This window comes from Tursiops truncatus, chromosome 13 (genome assembly GCF_011762595.2).
Source record: "Tursiops truncatus isolate mTurTru1 chromosome 13, mTurTru1.mat.Y, whole genome shotgun sequence".
Classification (NCBI taxonomy): Eukaryota; Metazoa; Chordata; class Mammalia; order Artiodactyla; family Delphinidae; genus Tursiops; species Tursiops truncatus.
Window position 1 is genome coordinate 79,430,776 of NC_047046.1, and position 15,033 is coordinate 79,445,808.

Consider the following 15,033-nt stretch of genomic DNA (forward strand, 5'->3'; position numbering starts at 1 on the left):
TTGTGGTAGGTTAGAAAAATGGTTATCCTCCCTGCTCCCTGGGGAGACCCTTGATTACTAAAATTTTAAAATTGCTGTCTTTGGGGGAAAAAAATCACCTTATAATCATCAATTATCAAGAATATCATAAGCCCTAAAGGGTGTAAATCAGTTCCTTTTGGGTAAGCAAAAGCAACACCTGTTTGCAGGGCCTCTCACCGCTGTGGCCTCTCCCACCACAGAGCACAGGCTCTGGACGCGCAGGCCCAGCTGCCATGGCTCATGGGCCCAGCCGCTCCGCGGCATGTGGGATCCTCCCAGACTGGGGCACAAACCCGTGTCCCCTGCATTGGCAGGCGGACTCTCAACCACTGCGCCACCAGGGAAGCCCACCTGTTTTTTTAAGACAGAAGGCAAGTTACTTAATTAATATTAAAATAAAGTAGAATAAAGACCGTTATACTTAAATTTTAGCAACTTAAAATAATTTCAATCAATAGTGCCATGGAAAGACTGGAAAATCAGAAATTTCCATATCAAAGTGTCAAGTGGGGTCACAAAAAGAGACAAGTTAAGGCAGTGAGAGAAAAGGTGAGAGAGGCATGAATGTGTGTGTTCATATAACAGTTTTGGGGGAAAGAATGTAAAAGTGTCTGACATATGATTGACTCGACGTCTGAGTGACTTCCCTCCCTACCTCCCTCCCCCCTCCCCCCTCACCTACCTACCTACCTTCCTTCCTTCCTTTCCTTCCTTCCTTCGTTTTTCTCTCTCTATTGCCATGAAAATACGAAACTAAATCAATCTTTCATAAATCACAAAATAAAACAAGTAACGTTCTGTAAGGAGCATCTGGTGTTCTGGTGTAGAGTTGCCAAGTGTCTTTTGAATATTCACTCAGCAGGGTATCTGCAATTTAAATACCTTGTTATAGTTGATAAGGGTTGTCAAAGAAGCACATTAACATGCCTTAGGGATTAATTTTGGGCTTTACAGATTTCATGTGTGTGAATAAGATAAGCCTGTAACATGAGTGGCACAATCTCAAAAGGCTACACTTACATCTTTCACGCAGTTAGAGTTTGAACAATCAAATATATCTCAGGTTGTATTTTAGTAAAAATAATTATTCAAATATATACTACTGAAGATGATTAAACAGTTAATTCTACACTTACATATTTGAATTAATTGTAATATGTTCATATAGACATTTCTCTTTAAAGGTAAAAACTAGTTTAGCATACAGTTAACAATGCATTACAATAAGTCACTAATAGGTTAATTTAGAAAAAAAGTAAGAATTGCTTGAATTAAGCAGGTTTTGCATCTCATTGCTACTTTAGCGAAAACCTTTAGTTTAACTTTTATGTCTTACAAAACTCTGCCTATGCTAACAAAAAAATGGTGATTTCTACGTAGGAACATCTGAAATCAACCCCCCAAAGAGAGAAGAGGACAGAAGAGAAGTAATATACACATTGGAGACTATATTTTTTCCTCAGCATTTTCAGTAAGTCTGAAAATAAGACAAATTGCCTTTTATATTACCTGTTTTGGTATTTCTTTTCCTACATTGTTGTCACTGAATGTGGGATTTCTTCTATAGTTAAGAGATATATTTGTTTCAATGAGGTCACGACCATCCCTGGTTTACCATATGACTAGTTCACCACACTCACCAACTGCCTGCAGGTATGCATATCCACATTCTCTGCCTTGAGGAAAAATCAACATATCTTGAAAATCAAAGCTATTGATATTATTGTAAGTTTCTTTCAGCTTTTATTTTATTGCAGTGCTTTCTGTTTTGTATTCCATAGTTGTAATATTATTGCGTATAAGATTGCTTCCATGAAGGCAAATAATTTTGATAAGTAAGCATAATTTTCACAGAATGCATCATTCTATTTGCATGAAAACTTATTACCACTCCAGTAGGATTTTTTACACCTTTATATAGTTTAGCATTGATTTTATATTATCAAAATTGTACAAATAAAAAATATTGTCTCACTCTTCAACTAATAATTTCCCCTGTGGGTTCTTTATACTTGAGAATGAATAAGTATAAATGATTAGGTATTCTATTAAAGGTAGTTTTTAAACTGTGTTTAGAATAAATCTTAATTTAATCGAACTAATGTTTCTCATCAAAATGCCAGTCTGTATTCTTTTGAAAATGACACAGGATATACAGAATTATATGTAGCATTCTTAGCACACAACTTATCAATAAATGTTAGCTTATTGATCTGGTTTTAAATCTCTAATATATTATATTTTACACACACGCATTCCTATACAGGATTTAAAAAAATGCTAATAAAAGAGCATATCCATTTAATTTTGGTATTCACCTATATCTGCCTATGATGGCCATGGGCTGCTCACCGACACTCTAGTTTATGAACTTTGACTTAAAGTCAAATATATATATATATATATATATATATATATATATATATATATATACACACATACAACAACATAGATGGTTGCTGACAGAGGTCAGGTGTTAGTCTGTGGCCACTGGTCAAGTTGTCTCACTGAGCAGAGACAGCAGTCTGTGTGCATTACAAGTATAATGCCCAAAAGGGAATATCATTGTTAAAATTGCTACTGTAGTTGACTGAATATTGATGTAGAGGTCCTTAAACACATATGGCCGTTGTACAGTGTTCTGGTGGTTTTGAAGGTAAAATGTCCTCTCTTACCTAAAGAACCAAAATGATATATATGATAGACGTCTTTGTTCTCTGCTTTTATATATATATATATATATATATGTTTTTGAATATCATTTTATGTAATAATTGAAGGCTATATCTACAGAAGACCAAAGTACATCTGTTGCTTTGCATTTTGGACCTCTTATTCTGGTAACAAAAGTAGTTTATTTTCATTTGGTAATGACCCCTTCCCCTTTCTCAGTCTATGTAATTTGATTCCAACCCTACTCACCCATGTGTTGATGAATAATAATAATTGTGTGTATAATATATATACATACATATTTTTTGACTGATACAAATTTTATTTTTCATGCTAAAACTTTTAAAAATTTGATTTTGTCATGCACAATTACAAGAGGAACAGTTACAAGTGAATTTGAAATATAGTATTTGTGGGCACTTCTATTTGTTTTACTCTCATAAGCATGTTTTGTTACAGGTACAGCAACAATAGTTACAATTACAGAACTGCTCAACTTGGAAATTTAATAAGTATGTTATGATGGAGGCTAATATCTAATATAAACAAAGAGTAAGTGCCCAAACATAGTCTCACACTCTACATTATTCTAACGTATACACTGTGAAAGGACTCCCCCACGTTGTTAGCACATCCATCCCCTCACTTTTCTTTTTTGGTGAAAACATTTAAGTTCCTCTCTCTTAGCAAATTTCAAATATACAGTACAGTATTATCAACTATAGTCACCATGTTGTACATTAGATCCTCAGACCTTATTCATCTTATAATTGGAAGTTTATACCAACCACACCCTATTTCCCCTAGCTCCCAGTTAGCCCTTGGCAACCACTTTTCTATTCTGTTTCTATGACTCTATGATGTTGATTTTTTTGTTTGTTTGGTTTTGTTTTTGTTTAGATTCCACATATTACTGACACCAGGCAGTAATTGTCTGTGTCTGACTTATCTCATTTAGTGTAATACCCTGAAGTTCCCACCCATGTTGTCACAAATGGCAGGATTTCCTTCTTTCTCATGGCTGAAAAAAAATATATATATATATATAAATATACATATATATATTATATATATGTATATTTATATATTTATATATGTTTATATTTATATATATACTGTATATTATATATACAGTATATATATATATATACAGAAAAAATATATATATATAGTTGACCCTTGAACAACATGGATTTGAACTGCAAAAGTCCACTTATATGCAGATTTTTTCAATAAAGATATCATTGGCTCCCCTTATCTGCGAGTTCCATATCTGGATCCTGTACTATTCAACTGGTTGGCTCCACAGATAAGGAACCTGTGGATTCAGAGGGCCAATGATAGGATTTGAGCATCTGTGGATTTTTGTATCCAAGGTGGGTCCTGAAACCAATCCCCCTTGGATTCTGAGGGACGACTGTATAGATATATACCACATCTTTTTTTTAGTTAATTCATCACTTGATAGACACAAGTTGTTTACATATTTGCTGAGTGTGAATAGTGCTGTAATGAACATGTGTATGCAGATATGTCTTTGAAAACCTGTCTTCTTTTCCTTTGGCTATATACTGAAGAGTGGGATTGCTGGATCAAATGGAGTTCTATTTTTTTTTCTTGAGGAAAAATATTTTATTTTTCTATCATTTGGGGGGAACCTCCATACTGTTTTCCATAGTGCTGTGCCAATTTACCAATAATATTTAAAACTAAAATGCCATGTGCTAGGCACATGCTAAGCCAGTTATTCCATTCCATTTCAATGCTTTTGATATTGTCACATCATCTATGCTAGTTCATTTAGAATCAATTCCAGAAAATTCTCTGGAGTTACTCAGAAAAAGGCTTGCTTTGTAGTCTAGGGTTCTAAACCATAAAATTACGTAAGACTACAGTTGCTGGTAACAACTATGAGGGGAGAACTGTCAACGAGCAAAGCCAATCCAGGAAAATCAGAAGCAAATAATGAAAGAGACTGTCTTCATGCTAAGGCTTCAAGTCCCTGACCTGATACCAACCAGTTACATGAACCAAAAATATTTTGTCTTAAAACTAAATTTGAATTAATTTTGTATCAACTAATAGCTGAGAAAACTCTTGATTAAGACTGTTTTGTATTTTTCCAATTAATCTGATTTAAAAATTCAAAAGAAATTTTTGCATAATAGACCAAATCATCCAAAGATTGACTGATGTTTAGTTTATACCAGTTGTCTTAGTTTTGCATGAAAACTGTGGAGAAAACACAGTATGTATTTGGAATTAACTCTGTGAAGAAATAATATTAATTCAACTCTTCCTCTTCTTGCCTTTTTGTTTGTTATTTTTTCAGAATCAAATAGTCATTATCTATTCCTACACAGTCACTTTAAGTAGACTATCTAAATAGGTATCGAGAAGTAAAGTACAATTTTATCTTAAAATAGAAGAAGAAAACATATTTTTAACAATTGCTATGAATTAAAATGAAAATTTTATTCACTTGAAAATAGCACATCATGGAATTAGCAATGACTATTGAAATGTAAGTATTTCGTTTTGTTAAAATTTCCCATCAGAATCAGATTCAAAGAAAAAATTAAACCAGAGAGTTTCATAAAATCAAACAATCTCCATTGGAATGAAGTTTCAAAACAATGGGAGAAAACACTACCATTATATCCTGGAATAATAATGATACGGTATTCATGTAAAAAAAAAAATCAGAATAGCCTTTCATTTCTTTGAGCGGGAAACAGAGGAAAACCAAAAGGAAGCATGATAAATATAAAAAGTTAGGAAATGATGTGTTAGAATTTCTCTTGTGAGGGCATAAGCTGAAATGCAATTTTCATTGTTCAGATTAATGTATTTAATTTATAGTAGAATTAGGAAGAAACCATTCCCTTTCAATGGAAATAAGATTGTAGGACCACAGAAATAGTGTTAGAATCAAACATTACGTATTTTAACTATGCAAAGCTAGACACTTATTCCTTACAGTATTTGAGGGAACTTTACAAAAATATTCATGTGCTTAAAATAGGAAATATCTGTCAGAGGGAGATGAAAGCACATTTTGCCCAAGAGCCTTCGTTTCCAGCTCCACTATACTACAACAGGCCCCTGAGTGCAAATGGCATCTGCCATTGAGCTGTATCTCTGAACTCTGGTTATTTGGCCATTTGTGTACATGTTTTTCTTTCTGAGAGTTAATTCATATATATGAAGACCCACAAAATGGCCGCCCCAGTGTCCCAGCCCACGTCGCAAATCTACACCTAGATCAGCCTGTCAAAGAAACAACATGCACCAATCACCATCCTCCAACTCAGCCTTACTAGCTCCCCTTACCCTGGAAAATAGAACCTGCTACCCTACAAGAAAATCCCGGACCTCCTAGCCAATCACGCCCCGTTTTGCTTGTATCTTCTAATGCTCCGTAAAACTTGGTCTTGCCCCAAATCCCTCAGGAAGGGTTCTCCACTGCTTGCCAGGCACTGTACTCCCCCAGTCCATGGTTGTTTTCCTTTAATAAAGGACATCAAACTCATCACTAAATTGTTTTAGTTTTGTCATTTGACATTTCATACTATCTTATACGTCCCTTACGGTAAGCATCCAGTATTCCTGACTCACTGCACTGAACCTAGTTATTTAATTTTTTAAATGAATATATTCAAATAATTGAGTGTTTCTTTCACTATAAAACGCATCCTTGATTTAAATGTTAACTCTCTGTTAAATACCTTATAATTTTCCTAGTGTTATCTGGAAATGGATCATGTCCCTAGACTCATATCACTGCTAATTTGGTGAATTGGAGCTAAGTGGCTGAGGTTCTTCAGGACATGAAATATCTGCAGAAATGTCACTGGGCACCCGGAGCAACAGAAATGACTCATCACATTTTTTTCAGTGGAGGTGGGTGATTTGCATACCCTTCTCCTCTATCAGTTAAGTAACAGTTAACTGACATAACTTAGAGGTGCTGTATCCTAATATATTTTTTCTCTAACTGCTGTGGTTGGGAAGTTTTGCAAATCAATCTATTTTGCTATTTTAATAGGAACCAATCAGAAGCAGCTTATATCTCACTATCTCAGATCAACAATGAATTCCTGTTACCAGAACTAACTTTCTAAAACACAGACATGAGAAGACTGAACAGAATGTACAAATGTTAGCGTGGGATAAATGACACCTCACAATTTGGACTAAGTTTACTTTTTAACATTCAACCCAAGCCTCAAACCATTTCCAGCTTCAGTCTGAGATAGTCCTTGTCTGTCAAGAGCACTGCATTATATAGCAAAGACCTTAGACTTCCCTTGAGTCTACACGCACTCATTTTCTTACTGCCATGCCTGATGTCTTTGTGCCTCTTTCCTAGGGTTTAACTGCAAGACTGAATACCATTACTCTTATTCCACTACTTTCCATTAACCTTTAAGCCAACATAACTTGCTTCTTTAACACACTAAAGAGGATTTACAAACTTGGAGGTTCCCCCAAATGATCTGCAATGCGATATAGGATTCATGAAGCTTATGGGAAGAATTGTGCAATTAGTACCTATTCAGTTTCTCCCATATCACTCCCTAGAAATCAGCATCACATATTTCAATCTGACTTTATTTATTCAATTCATTAATAGATATCCAAAGTTCCAACAAATTCCATATGGTAGATATAGTTAATTATACCTTTTTCACTTAGTAGGGAAAGTTTCTATGATGAATAAAAATGTATTTGAAGTCTTTCATGTCATGGGACTTCCCCAGAGGTCCAGTGGTTAAGGCTCTGAGCTTCCAATGCAAGGGGCGCAAGTTCAATCCCTGGTCGGGGAACTAAGATCCCACATGCCATGCGGCCAAAAAGAAAACAAGAAACAAAAACAACAACAAAAACCCTTAAAAAATAAAGTCTTTCATTTCCATTCTATGGTTACATCCACCTAATGACATAATACTTTTTCCATCCCCTTTCAATTTTGCTTTAATTGAAGAATTATGCAGAATATAAATATATATGTCATTGAATTTTCTCAACAGAAATGTATCTAACAGCCCACAAAGTCAAAGACTGAGACATTACTAACACCCCAAGCCTTTCTTCTGTTTGTTTGTCCCATTCACTCTCCTACTGCATTCTTCTAAATGAGACTATTATTCTGCCTTCTAACACATGGGTTAGCTCTGCCTGTTTTGAATTTTATCTATATGAGTGCCTTGGCAGGCATTTTTAGTGTATGGCTTCTTTCAGTTAGCACCATGATTAGGATGTTTAGCTATACTTTTTGCATGGAGTTGTAGGTTTTTCTTTGTATAGTGTCCCATTGTATGAATGAACTACACTTTTAAGTATGTATTTCACTATTGATAAAACTTGGGTTGGGATTAATTTTGACACTTTTGAATTAATGCTGCTATACATATTCTTATCTAAGTCTTTAGGTGAGCATATCATTCATTTATTTTGAGTATTTACAACAGTAGTAGAATTGCAGGCTCATAGGACTAAATTCCTTTTTGTTTTTCTTAAAACATTTTTACAAACTTTTCTTGAGATTAGAGCACAGTTTGTGCAAAGTTAAGATCGTCCCCCCATTTGTCTTGAGAATTTATGCAATTTTAATATTTACTTTAGTACTATATGAAGCTATGGCCAATATGGCCGATGATGGGTTTGACAAGTGTGGAAATAGAGGTAACTTCCTTGGAGTCAACCATCTGGGGTAGAGAGTTTCATCTGTTACATTTTCATGCCAAGTAGGTGTTACTTCATCATAAAATGACAACAGCCCAGAAGAGGATAAAATTACTGGATTTTATCCTTCTTGCCCCAACTGAAAATAAACCACAATCTCTCCATGTCTGCTGCTTTTTAAAAAAAATAAATTTTAAATTTACAACGTTTTAATTTATAGAAAGATAGCATAGAGATTTCCCATATGTTCCACACTCATTTTCCCCTATTATCAATATCTTTACATTATGCGGTCATTCTTTACAATTAATGAACTGACTTTGACACATTATTATCTGACAAACTATTATAGCATTTAATTAAATTGATTGTGTGTGTGTGATGTTATCTCCATATAGCAGTGGGCGGTGCAGAAATGTAGACTCTCATTACAATAAGTAACTAGAGGGTTTGATTCAAAGAAGAGAAAAACTAAAGATAAATGTAAATGAAGGAAGATAGTGAATGAATACATAGACCATAGGAAAAATTAAAGAATCACAAAAATAAACAAACTGAACTAGAAATAATACAACAGTATTCACAAGAATGTCCAAAATGTTTCACTGATGGAATGTTTTTTTCATATGTTTTGAAGTTTTAGGTGCATGTTTGAATAGATTGTCTAGATCAGAGCCAGACACGCAATAGAACATTCTGAGATGAATATCTGAACACTTGAAATGTGTCCAATGCAGCTGAGGAACTGAATTTCTAACTAATTTTAATTAATTTTAAATTTAAATAACTGCATGTGGCTAATCACTACCGTACTGAACAACACAGGAAGAAATATCGCAAGTAATACTTTTATTTACTTTTCTTTGCTGTATGTCTTAAGAACACATTGCTATTCATAAGTATGAGAAATAGACATATGTATCTCTGTTTTGGTTTTTCTTTTAGAATACTTTTACTTGTTTTATTTTAGGCCGCGCCGTGTGGCTTGCAGATGTTAGTTCCCAGACCAGATATTGAACCTGTGCCCCCTGCAGTGGAAGCTCAGAGTCTTAACCAATGGACCACCAGGGAAATCCCTGTATCACTGTTTTTATTGAAAATAATTTTTGGTATCACTTTTGCCTCCTTATGAATGTTAGCCATGCTTAGCATAATAATACTGATGTATTTTTACTTCACAGAAATTTTCAAATTGATTACTGATTATTCATCTACTTCTTGATGTCTATGAAACACCTATTGTCTAGTAAACGTGTAGAATTCATATTATTCATTTAAAGATTTTATATTTACTCTCAAACTCATCTAAATTACCTAATTGATTTTGCTTTTTCTTATCTTTCATGTTGTGTTTTATTTTGTTTTGCTCTATTGTTTACATAACTGACTTACATCAAGGGCATGTATATTTTGTTTACCATTGGATCCTGAGTACAGGCATGGTGCCTACCTATGCAGTTTACGTGGTAAATATTTATTGGTTGAAAGAATTAAATATAGAATAATAAAGCTGCTTTAAAATTTTTCTTTAGAGTAGAATATAATTAAATCAATAAATATTGAATAAGTCTGAGGAAATATGTAAACACTGCAAATGTTGATATGCAACAATGGGTCATTTTTTTAAGTGAGCTTTATTTTTCTCTTATCTTTTAATAGATTATTTAAAATATAAGTACAATTATCTAAAGACTTAAAAGGTGATCAAATTTATGTCTCTTATGTTCGCTCATTTTCTAAGGAGTTTCTATATAGTTTCTGTATATGCTAATTGGGTGGGTAGAATTTGAACCACCTTCTGTAAAATGAATACATTTAGCAACATTCTCCATGTAATAGGACTAATCTTACTTGCAATTTCTCTTCTATTAAAGTGGTAATGAATGCAAGTGGTGTTCTAAACAGCTTATTTTCATATAGTTGGTGAAGTTTAGCTGGCTGCAGAGTATGAGGGGAGGGAATGATTAAGTCGTCATTATTGCCATGGGAAAGGTGTTGCCTCATAACTAAGCAGAGATCAGAATCATAACACAGTCGGTTTCTGTAGGTGGCCTGTCTAAGAAACACTCCTGTAATGCCCTGTAAGATTTTGTGGACTATATCATGGAGAAAGAAAACAAAACTCTGCTTGAGTGAAAAAAAAGGTAAACTAAGCTAGCAATAAACAGCATATTAGGTTTTGTTTGAGTTTCCTATGTGGTAGCTCTGTGAGCTTGTAAAGTAATTTTATATCTTATTGTCTTAAAATATGCAGAAACTCAAAAATGACTATACCTCAAATAATTTGAAAAAAGACCTAATTTGACTTTCAGATTGTTAGAGGGTTAAACTTTCATGCTCCATATATATATATATATACATATACACCATTTATCACTAATTTACTGAATGTAATATATCATTTTCTAAATTTTCTGTAAATTGTTCTATTCTTGAATCAATCTCTCTCTCTTTCCATATATATTATATAATATTATAATATATTAAAATGTATCAAAAGAAATATATATATCTTCCATTTTTATAACTTACCATAAAAAATCCTGTAGTTAAGTCTCTTTGTTTGCTTTGTACTGCATCTATTCTTGCACAGCTGAACATGGTTAAAAACAAACAAAATCTGCAACCATGCTGACCTATCAGAGTTTGGGGGAGGGAGTTAATAAGGAGAGTACAGTCTCTTTGAGTAAGGAGCAGAGCCTTGTATATACATAATTCATGAAAACTTGTCCCAGTAAATTGGGTTTCCCTATCACCAGATAGATAAATTGGAATGCCCTAGTTAAGGAAACTAAAAAATAACAGCTTTCAGACTCTGTAAATGTCATGACATTCTGATTACTGAATGCTTCAGAGTGAGCAAAAGTAAACATACTGTTGCTAGTACATAATCAAAATCCACAGTGGGAAGTAATTGCTAAAAATCCATTTGGAGGTGCTCAGTGGTTCCCTATACCTCACCTTTATAAGGTTACCAGGATTACATTGCTTAAAAAGAAGGTATGTGAAGGCAACTGCTAGATCAGAAAAGTTTCTCCACCAATGTTTCCTCAATATTACAGCCAACTTGTCCTGGTGTAACGTGTTGTCACATGAAGGATTTTGGCAATTACCCATCTAAGGTTATCTGGTGCTACCAAGGAAACCATTTGGTTTTACTAGGTTTTATAAACCTCAAGATTCTTAAAATGTTTAAAACGAAAAACATAGCACTGTCTTATGATGATAAAGTATGTACATCTAATACATATATAAATTATCATATAAATAATGGGGGATGGATAATCCCCTATGTTTGTTAAGTTTTCTACATTTCCCATTAAGTGACACAACTCTAAGTAGATTGCACAAAGTTAAGGATGTAAGTTTTTATCTGTAGAGCAACCACCATGGTATAATGCAAAGAGGTATAGTTAAACCTCTCAATAGATTAAATAGAAGAAGACACAAAAAGAGACACAGAAAACAGATGAAACAAAAGGAAAATAAATTGTAAAATTGTGAATGTAAATCTAACTATATTGATAATTACCTTAAATATCAAACACTCCAATTAAATCATGTTATAATGAATAAAAAAACTAAGATCAATTATGTGCTGGCCATAAGAGACATGCTTTAAATATAAAGACACAATAAAGAAGTAAATAGCTGGCATGAGAGAGCAGCATTTTAGAGATATGAAAGTGGATATTATAAACAACTTTATGCCATCAGTCATTAGATAAAATGGACATCTTGGATTGAATGGACACATTTTTTGAAAGAGATATCTTTGTTTTGTTTGTTTTTTAAATTCTCATGTGTATACACCCAGCAGTGGAATTGCTGGGTATTATGGTAATCCTATGTTTAACTTATTGAGTAACTGTCAAACTGTTTTCCACACAGACTGCATCATTTTACATTCCCACCACCAATATATGAAAATTACTATTTCTCTATATCTTCACCAATATTTTTTTCCATTAAAAAATAAGTTGGCTAATCTAGTGGATTTGTAGTGACATCTCATTATGCATTTGATTTTTATTTCTCTACTAAAAAACCAGTGAGAAGTTGGACTCATTGTCCTAAAAACCAGTGCCTAGAACAAGAAAAATAACATCCAAGAAGACAGCTTAACTATCCAGAGCTCCATCCAATATTAATAGGACTTTCTAATTCTAATGCCCATCTGCATCTCTTCATTCCTTGAATACCCATGTCTAATTATTTATTTTTTCCAAAACTATAAATCCTCAAATTTCCAATTATGAAAACAATACACAGGCATAGAAAAAGGAATTACAGCACAAAGAAGAAAACGAAAGTCAGCAGTAATCACACTACAGCTGGTTGACAAATGTCCCCCCCACAGATTCATATCCACCAGGACCTTCCGAATGTGACCTTATTAAGAAATAGGGTCTTTGCAAATATAATTAAGTTAAGGCTCTCTAGTTTAAATCAACTTGGATTAGGATGGGACTCAAATCACATGACTAGTGTCCTTGGAAGAATAGAAGACACAAAGACATAGGGAGAAGGCCATGTGAAAACGGAGGCAGAGATTGGAGTTATGCTCCCATAAGCTAGGGATGCCCGGAGCCACCACAAACCAAAAAAGGCAAGAAAAGATACTCCTCTAGAGCCTTGGGAGGGTGTGTGACCCTGCTTGACACCTTTGAACATCTGGCCTCCAGAACTGTGAGAGAATACATTTCTGTTGTTTTAAGCCACCCGGTTTGTGGAAATTTGTTGCAGCAGGTCTAGAAAACTAACATACCTATTATCCCCAGATAGCTAGGTCAACTGTCTGAAGTACTTTTCAACATTTTTTTGTATGAATATATTTATGCATATATGTATGGTATATATTTATATATGATATATATTTATATATATGATAGAGAAAAAGAGAGGGTAACAGATAGAGAAATGGAGTCAGTAATTGCAAATCTAATTTTAAAAAATAACTTCTTCCTGGATGTGGTTTAGATACAGTGGAATATTACTCAGCCATAAAAAATGAAATCTTGCCATTTGCAGCAACATGAATCGATCTAGAGGGTATTATGCTAAGTGAAATAAGTCAGCGAAAGACAAATTACTTCATGATCTCACTTATATGTGGAATCTAAAAAACAAAACAAACAAACAAGCAAAACATAACAAAAACAGACTCACCAATACAGGGAGCAAACGAGTAGTTGCTAGAAGGGAAGAAGATGAGGAGGTAGGCAAAATAGGTGAAGAGGATTAAAGGTACAGACCTCCAGTTACAAAATAAATAAGCCATGAGGATGTAATATACAGCATAAGAAATTTGGTCAATAATATTTTAATAATTTTGTATGGGGATAGATGGTTACTAGACTTACTGTGGTGGTCATTTCATAATGTATGCAAATGTCAAATAACTAGGTAGTACACCTGAAACTAAAACAATATTGTATGTCAACTATATTTCAATTAAAAACTTTTAAAATAAATTTACAGTATTTACAATAATTTAATTAAGCTGACCTAGAAAAGGTCAGTGAAATTAAGGTGTAACCTTGGTGCAAACAAATGTTACACAGGTATTAGAGACTAGAAAGAAATGATCAGAGAGGAAATACATAATAGCACAAAGGGGTTCTAGCAAGGAAGAAAACAAAGCAATGAGTTTAAATCCTTCTCAGGGAGTGAAGTGGAAAGATTAAGCTCTGAAATGGATAACTAATACATTTTATATAATGTTGACATGCTTGTAAATTGACCCTTGTTACTGCCAAAATGTTTAGACATTTTGAAAGCTATTGTGGAAAATTTTCCCTTTTTATTTATATGTAATCTGTTATCTTTTTTTTTTTTTTGAATTGTTTTGGTTTACCTGATGATTTTTTTTCAAAAGCATTCAGAGTGGCACTGTTGTTACCTTTGAAAATGAAGAAAACTGCTTTTGTCTAAGTGTGGAGTTGTGAGGCTGTGAATTATACCTTACCACAAAATGTTTTCTCAAAATCCCCTGGGCATAGAATCATATCTACTGCTCAGGTATATGGGGGAGGGTGAGGACCTGGGGCGGGGAGAGAATTTGCATTTGTTAATATAAGGGAGAAATTAGAATAGGGGAGGGAACACCTAGCATTGATTTAATTTTTTTACAATTTTGAGAGCATTTACTCTTTGAATTAAATTGTACTGCTGTAGAATTCACCTGGCACATTCCAACCTGTCTAAGAGTGAATATACCAGGGGTAAATCTCTCTAAAATACATTCTGTGAAACTCTGCCGTTCATTTCTTCTAGAATGTGAAATGTCTTCCTTCTCTGCTTATATATGTATATATATATATATTAGTTTCTCAAATAGATATATGAGTATTTAAATAGCCCTGTAATGTTAGAAGCCACCTTGAAAATATAGCTCTTTTTGATTCCTATAGAAAGTTACAGGAATTTTTCAATTTGATAAGAAAATAATTAAAGCTTATTTTGTTAAATAAAATAATTATAGCAGCTTCAAAGCCTAATATTATTTAAGAAACATATTTTCAACTGTATTCACTTGAAATAATTTTTGATAAAGTTTTATTGGAAACACCAGTGATTAATATTTCATGATAAGTAGATGTGTTTAGTTTTATTTGTGAGATTAAAAAAGAGAAAAGAAGGAAAAAGTAA

The 15,033-nt window shown here is 33.5% G+C and overlaps 1 long non-coding RNA gene across 1 annotated transcript in view; it reads right to left on the bottom strand.

Moving 5' to 3' along the window:
• The window catches only part of LOC109550295 (uncharacterized), a 120,598-nt gene that overhangs the window by 97,608 nt on the left and 7,957 nt on the right, over positions 1-15,033 (bottom strand). The gene's annotated exons all lie outside the window — the stretch shown is intronic.